At 42.5% G+C, this 6078-nt stretch overlaps 1 pseudogene; it reads right to left on the reverse strand.

Annotated features, from left to right (window-relative positions):
- Positions 1 to 873: 873 nt before the first annotated feature.
- LOC123938756 lies at positions 874 to 1397 on the reverse strand (annotated as a pseudogene).
- Between the last annotated feature and the right edge of the window lie 4681 nt (positions 1398 to 6078).

The raw sequence follows: 6078 nt of genomic DNA on the forward strand, positions 1-6078 counted from the left end.
CTGCCTAGCTTAATGCCTGGCCTTTGGTTGTTTGCCAGACAGGTGCTTTAACCAACTAAGCAATAGAGCCACCTCTACAGATGTGTTTAAAATGTATTTGTTGGATGCCTGTGGGATGCCTGGTTAGCTCAGTCAGTTAAGTGTCTACCTTCAGCTTAGGTCATGATCCCAGGGTCCTGGGATCGAGTCCTGAATGGGGCTCTTTGCTCAGCGGGGAGCCTGCTTCTCCCCCTGCCTGCCACTCCCCCTGCTTGTGTGTGTTTTCTCTCTCACAAATAAATAACTAAAATCTTTTAAAAAATTTATTTGTTGGATGGCTAAAGAAAGAGACTGTATACCTTAGTAATAAAGAGTTCCTCCACTTTTTATACTGGTGATTACAGGAGGCAGCATGGAGTGTGGCTCTGAGTAGAAGCACAAAATGTATTGTTTACTCACAGTGATACTGAATTCTGTTGCACATATTTAAGTGGTTTGCCTTTACCGTATACATTCCTATAGCATTATCCCTTACCTAAAGTTCTTAAACCATCCAGACTTTTATCCTGGGAGTCCACCATCTGAAAGTCACTCAGGGAATCTGAATATGTAGCTGCATGAAGTTGGGAAGTCCTAATTCTTAATTTATCTTAAAATTAAAGCAGAATCATAATAAAATGTAAATTATACCTGGAAACATATTTATCCTTCTTTTATATTTCCAGTTCAAGTCATATGTTCAACTCCTGCATGTACAAGTGTTTTGCATAGAAAACTTGTGTCCCTTGACCACAACCCAACTGTTATATGTCATAGAAATCTATCCTACTGATCAAAGGGAAATTTCCCTTTTTTTTTAAGGTTGTTTTTTTTTTTTAAATTTAAACTCTCCAGTCAATAAAAGGGAAACTTTATTGAGGCCCCAGGACCTTGGGACTCGGGCAGGAGGCCGCCCTGCGGGTAAAGGAAGAGCTGGCGGAGGGGCCTTATTTGACCTTCTTTTTGGGGCGCAGGTTGTTGGTGCGGCCTCACATCTTGCAGCAGTTGACAGTGCGAGGGTGCAGGCGAGCATAACATTTGCGGCAGATCATCTTGTCACAGTTGTATTTCTGGGCCAGCTGGCAGAGGGAGGGCTCAGTGATGCCACCCCAGAGGCAAAGCACCAAGTGCAGGGTGGACTCTTTCTGGATATTGTAATCTGACAGAGTGCAGCCATCTTCCAGCTGTTTGCCCATAAAAATCAGATGCTGCTGGTCGGAGGGATGCCCTCCTTGTCTTCAATTTTGCTTTTGACATTCTCAGCGGTGTCACTGGGCTCATCCTCGAGGGTGATGGTCTTGCCTGTCAGGGTCTTCACGAAGATCTGCATCTCTGCATCTGCTGGTGCGAATCTGCAAGGCCGCTGCCACCAAACTGCTCGGCCACATCATTGAAGAGAAAGAGGGCAACCTTTTTAAAGATTTTTATTTATTTATTTGACAAAGAGAAAAATCGCAAGTAGACAGAGAGGTAGGCAGAGAGAGAGGGGCAAGCAGGCTCCCCCCTGAGCAGGGAGCCCAATGCAGGTCTCAATCCCAGGACCCTGAGATCATGACCCGAGTTGAAGGCAGAGGCTTAACCCACTGAGCCACCCAGGCACCCCTCAAAGGGAAATTTTCTATGTGGCTCCTTGCACAAATAACTCTCAGGACTAGAAAAAATAGCTTGGCCTACACGTCCTGCTGCTGAGAGGCTGTAAGTCTTTTTTCAATCTATGAGGCACTGACTATTTCATCAAATAATGATTTCTTTAAAAGTAAACCTACTGGGGCGTGTGGGTGACTCAGTGGGTTAAAGCCTCTGCCTTTGGCTCAGGTCATGATCCCAGGGTCCTGGGATTGAGCCCTGCATCGGGCTCTCTGCTCAGCAGGGAGCCTGCTTCCCCTACTCTCTCTCTCTCTCTGCCTGCCTCTCTGCCTACTTGTGATCTCTCTCTCTCTGTCAAATAAATAAATAAAAATCTTAAAAAAATAAAAAAAGTAAACCTACCATATTGGATTCTGAGCTATCTATAATATGTACTTTCCCAAACTTGGGGTTGTGAGCCAGTCATCCATAACATCAAATGCTTATTGAGGGCCCCAGCACAATTTTAGTTGAATTAAAAGCTGCAATTCTTAATTTGAAAATAAAGATAATTCCACACAATTTTTTTTTTATGTTTAAAACTGCTTGGAACTCTTTATTCTTTTTTTTTTTTTTTTTTACTTTTTTTAAAATTTATTTATTTTTTTCACACAATTTATTTTAAATGTAGCATTTAAAATGTTTTCTGAAGCAATTATTGTACCCAGTAGTGTTCCAATTTATGAGGCTGCAGGTTCTAAAAGCTAGTTCTCCATTCAGCAGAACTTTCCTTGAGACTCACTGTTTAGATTTCAAAGGATTGCTATGGACCTGGGATATATATCAGATGAATATAGAAGAAAGGCCACATGAAGAAGAGACTTAAAGGCACCCTCTGGTGAGGGGCAGCTCCTACTCTTCTCTCACCAAACTTCTCCCTTGCCAGTGTGCATTATGGGTCTGCATGTTTCTGAAACCTTATGGAATGATGAGGTAATAAGACCACCTTGGTGAGACTTGGAGAGTGGACAGAAGTTCAGACAGGCTTTCTTTTACTCTTCTCCCTGCTTTTATCTGCTCCTGTGGTATATAACTGAGTGATAGTGCTCCTGGCAACTTGGGAGAACCTAGGTTTTCCTTGCCCTCCTAGAAGCTCTTTTTTTTTTTTTTAAACATAATATTCTTCAGTAGTCATCAAGCCTAAGGTTATGGCTTTGTAAGTCCAGTCTGTCTTGGCCACTTTGGAAAATGAAAGCGGGACCAGGAATCGAACTTGCTTACTTAAACCTACTCATCATGATCTAGTTTTGTCCAGTGGAGGGAAGAATCTTAAAGGGTGAATCAGAAGTAGGATTCTACATCTAGCTTTGTTTCCTATTATTTGTGACCTTGGGCAAATCAGTTTAACTTCTGCATGACTCTGTTTCTTCATTCTCAAACAAGAGTAAAGAAACTTGTCGTAGCTCAGTTTGCAGGGATAATCAAATGAGATTATATGTATGAAAATTCTCCCTCAAATTTTTAAAGACAATAAAAAATACAGGTTTAAAAATACTATCCGTGTTGACAGATGAGTAGCTAAAGAAGATGTGGTATAGGTATACAATGAACTATTACTCAGTCATCAAAAAATGAAATCTTGCTATTTGCAATGATATGGATGGAACTAGAGAATATTACGCTAAATGAAATAAGTCAATCAGGGAAAGACAATTATCATATGATTTCACTTGTATGTGGAATTAAAGAAACAAAACCAGAGGGTCATAGGGGAAGGGAGGGAAAAATAAGACAAAATCAGAGAGGGAGACAAACCCTAAGAGACACTTTTTAAAAATTAACATATAATGTATTATTTGTTTCAGGGGTACAGGTCTGTGGTTCATCAGTCTTACACAATTCACAGCACTCACCATAGCACATACCCTCCCCAATGTCCATCACCCAGTTACCCTATCCCTCCCACCCTCCTCCCCTCCAGCAACCCTCAGTTTGACTCCTGAGATTGAGTCCCTTATGGTTTGTCTACCTCTCTGGTTTCATCTTGTTTCCTTTTTCCCTCCCTTCCCCTATGAGCCTGTCTTGTTTCTCAAATTCCTTATATCAGTGAGAACATATGATAACTGTCTTTATCTGATTGGCTTATTTTACTTGGCATAATACCCTCTAGTTCCAACCACGTCATTGCAAATGGCAAGATTTCGGGAGTTTTTTCCATGGCTGCATAATATTCCATTGTATATATATACCACATCTTCTTTATCCATTCATCTGTTGATGGACATCTAGGCTCTTCCCATAGTTTGGCTATTGTGGATGTTGCTGCTATAAACATTGGGGGGCACATGCCTCTTCAGAACACTACATTTTTATCTTTATGGTAAATACCTAGTAGTGCAATTGCTGGGTCATAGGGTAGCTCTATTTTAAACTTTTTGAGGAACCTCCATACTGTTTTCCAGAGTGGCTGCGCCAGCTTGCATTCCCACCAATGGTGTAGGAGGGTTCCCCTTTCTCTGTACCCTCATCAACATCTGTCTTTTCCTGACTTGTTAATTTTAGCCATTCTGACTGGTGTGAGGTGGTGTCTAACTGTGGTCTTGATTTGTATTTCCCTGATGCTGAGTGATGTTGAGCACTTTTTCATGTGTCTATTGGCCATTTGGGTGGAGAGACTCTTAATCATAGGAAACAAACAGGGTGGCTGGAGGGGAGGGAGTGGTGAGTTGGGGACATCAAGGAGGTCACCGTATGTAATGAGCACTGGGTGTTATATAAGACACATGAATCACAGACCTCTACCTCTGAAACTAATAAAACACTATATGTTTTTAAGTTGCATTTAAATTTTAAAAAATTGAAAAAATACTGTCCATGTATATATAAAATGATTTAGAAGTTTCTAAAATAAAATAGAGGATAAAATAATATAAACTAGAAATTACTAGAAAATACTAGGCATCATTTTTATTCTATCAAATTTTATAGGGGAGAAAAACCTGTGTAATAACAAGGGCTGTTTGTTATTCAGGCCCTCAGGAAAAAAACATACAAGATCCATTAACCAGCATTGATCTGAGGTAAAGACCTAAGAAAACTGTTGAGTTTTAAACAAATAAGCAAAAGGCCCAATCTTATAATAAGGTCTCTTGCCTGACCTGAGTTGAGATAACTTGAGTCTTGGATTTATCTGGGCTTGAGGACAGCTCTGACACTGACTGTGGTAGCTCGCATGCCATGACCAGGCCATAAAAGCCTAGAACAATCTGGTGGCTGCTCATATCTACAGTACTATGTAAAGCATTGATATTTGTCTCTCCAGCCCAGGGCCTGGGATCTGGGTTTTGAAATTATTGCTGCACCAGAGCTAGAGCAACCTCTCCTTTACTGTGTTTGACCTCTGGAACCAAGGACTTTTCCACTTCTGACCATTCATGGGTTTTCTAAGAGCAGGGCTAGTCACGGCCTCTTTCAAATAAAAACCCTGCAACATCCCCCAGATTGACTATCCATTTATAGTAAAGAACTTTAACCGTATCCAAAATTGGGGTTTGGACCTATTATCTCCATGTCTAATATCCTAAGGGATTGGTCAGTATAAGCCAGGTAGCAGGGAGGGAAAAGGTGCTGTTGAGAGAAAAATGACCAAGGATGAATAAGGACTCTGGAAGAACATCATGAGGCCGCAGGTGCCATGGGACTGTACTTCCTATTCTAGGTCTCCTTGGACAGTCCAGTCCGGGGGTTCCAGCAGGACAGGACTGAGGTAAATATGTCCAGCACCAGCTCCTGTTGCTAAGCAACCTCTTCTGAGAGAGCCAGGACGACTCAGGTGCTTTCCTATAATGTGGAGACGAACGTAAGCAGTGGCAACCTGCAGGCAGAGATTGTGAGGAAATGCCTAACAGGAGTAGCAGAGACCAGAGGCATTGGAGGGTGAGCACAGGGCCCAAAGAGCTTCTGCCCTGGCACCAACACCCAAAGGCCTAGAGCCAGATAGGGAGCAAGCAGGGGCTGAAGCAAGGAACCACTAAGAGGAGGTCAGCAGCTCTGATTATGCTTTAGCTATCAGCCCTCCTTCTGGAAACTCAAAGACTTATAAGGAATGAGAAGGGCTGAAGTCCTATTAGCTGTTGTTTTGTTTTGTTTTGCGTTGCTTTGCTTTGTTTTGTCTTGAGATTATGAGCACAAGGGCGTGGGGAGGAGAGTGCCCAGAAGGAGAGGGAGGAGGGAGAGAGAGAATCTTTTTTTTTTTTTTTTAAGATTTATTTATTTGACAGAGAGAAATCACAAGAGAGGCAGGCAGAGAGAGAGGAAGGGAAGCAGGCTCTCCGCTGAGCAGAGAGCCCGATGTGGGACTCGATCCCAGGACCCCGAGATCATGACCTGAGCTGAAGGCAGCGGCTTAACCCACTGAGCCACCCAGGCGCCCGAGAGAGAGAATCTTAAGCAGGCTCTATGCCCAGTGTGGAGCCCCAAGGGGCTCAGTCTCAT

This window comes from Meles meles, chromosome 3 (assembly GCF_922984935.1).
Source record: "Meles meles chromosome 3, mMelMel3.1 paternal haplotype, whole genome shotgun sequence".
Taxonomy (NCBI): Eukaryota; Metazoa; Chordata; class Mammalia; order Carnivora; family Mustelidae; genus Meles; species Meles meles.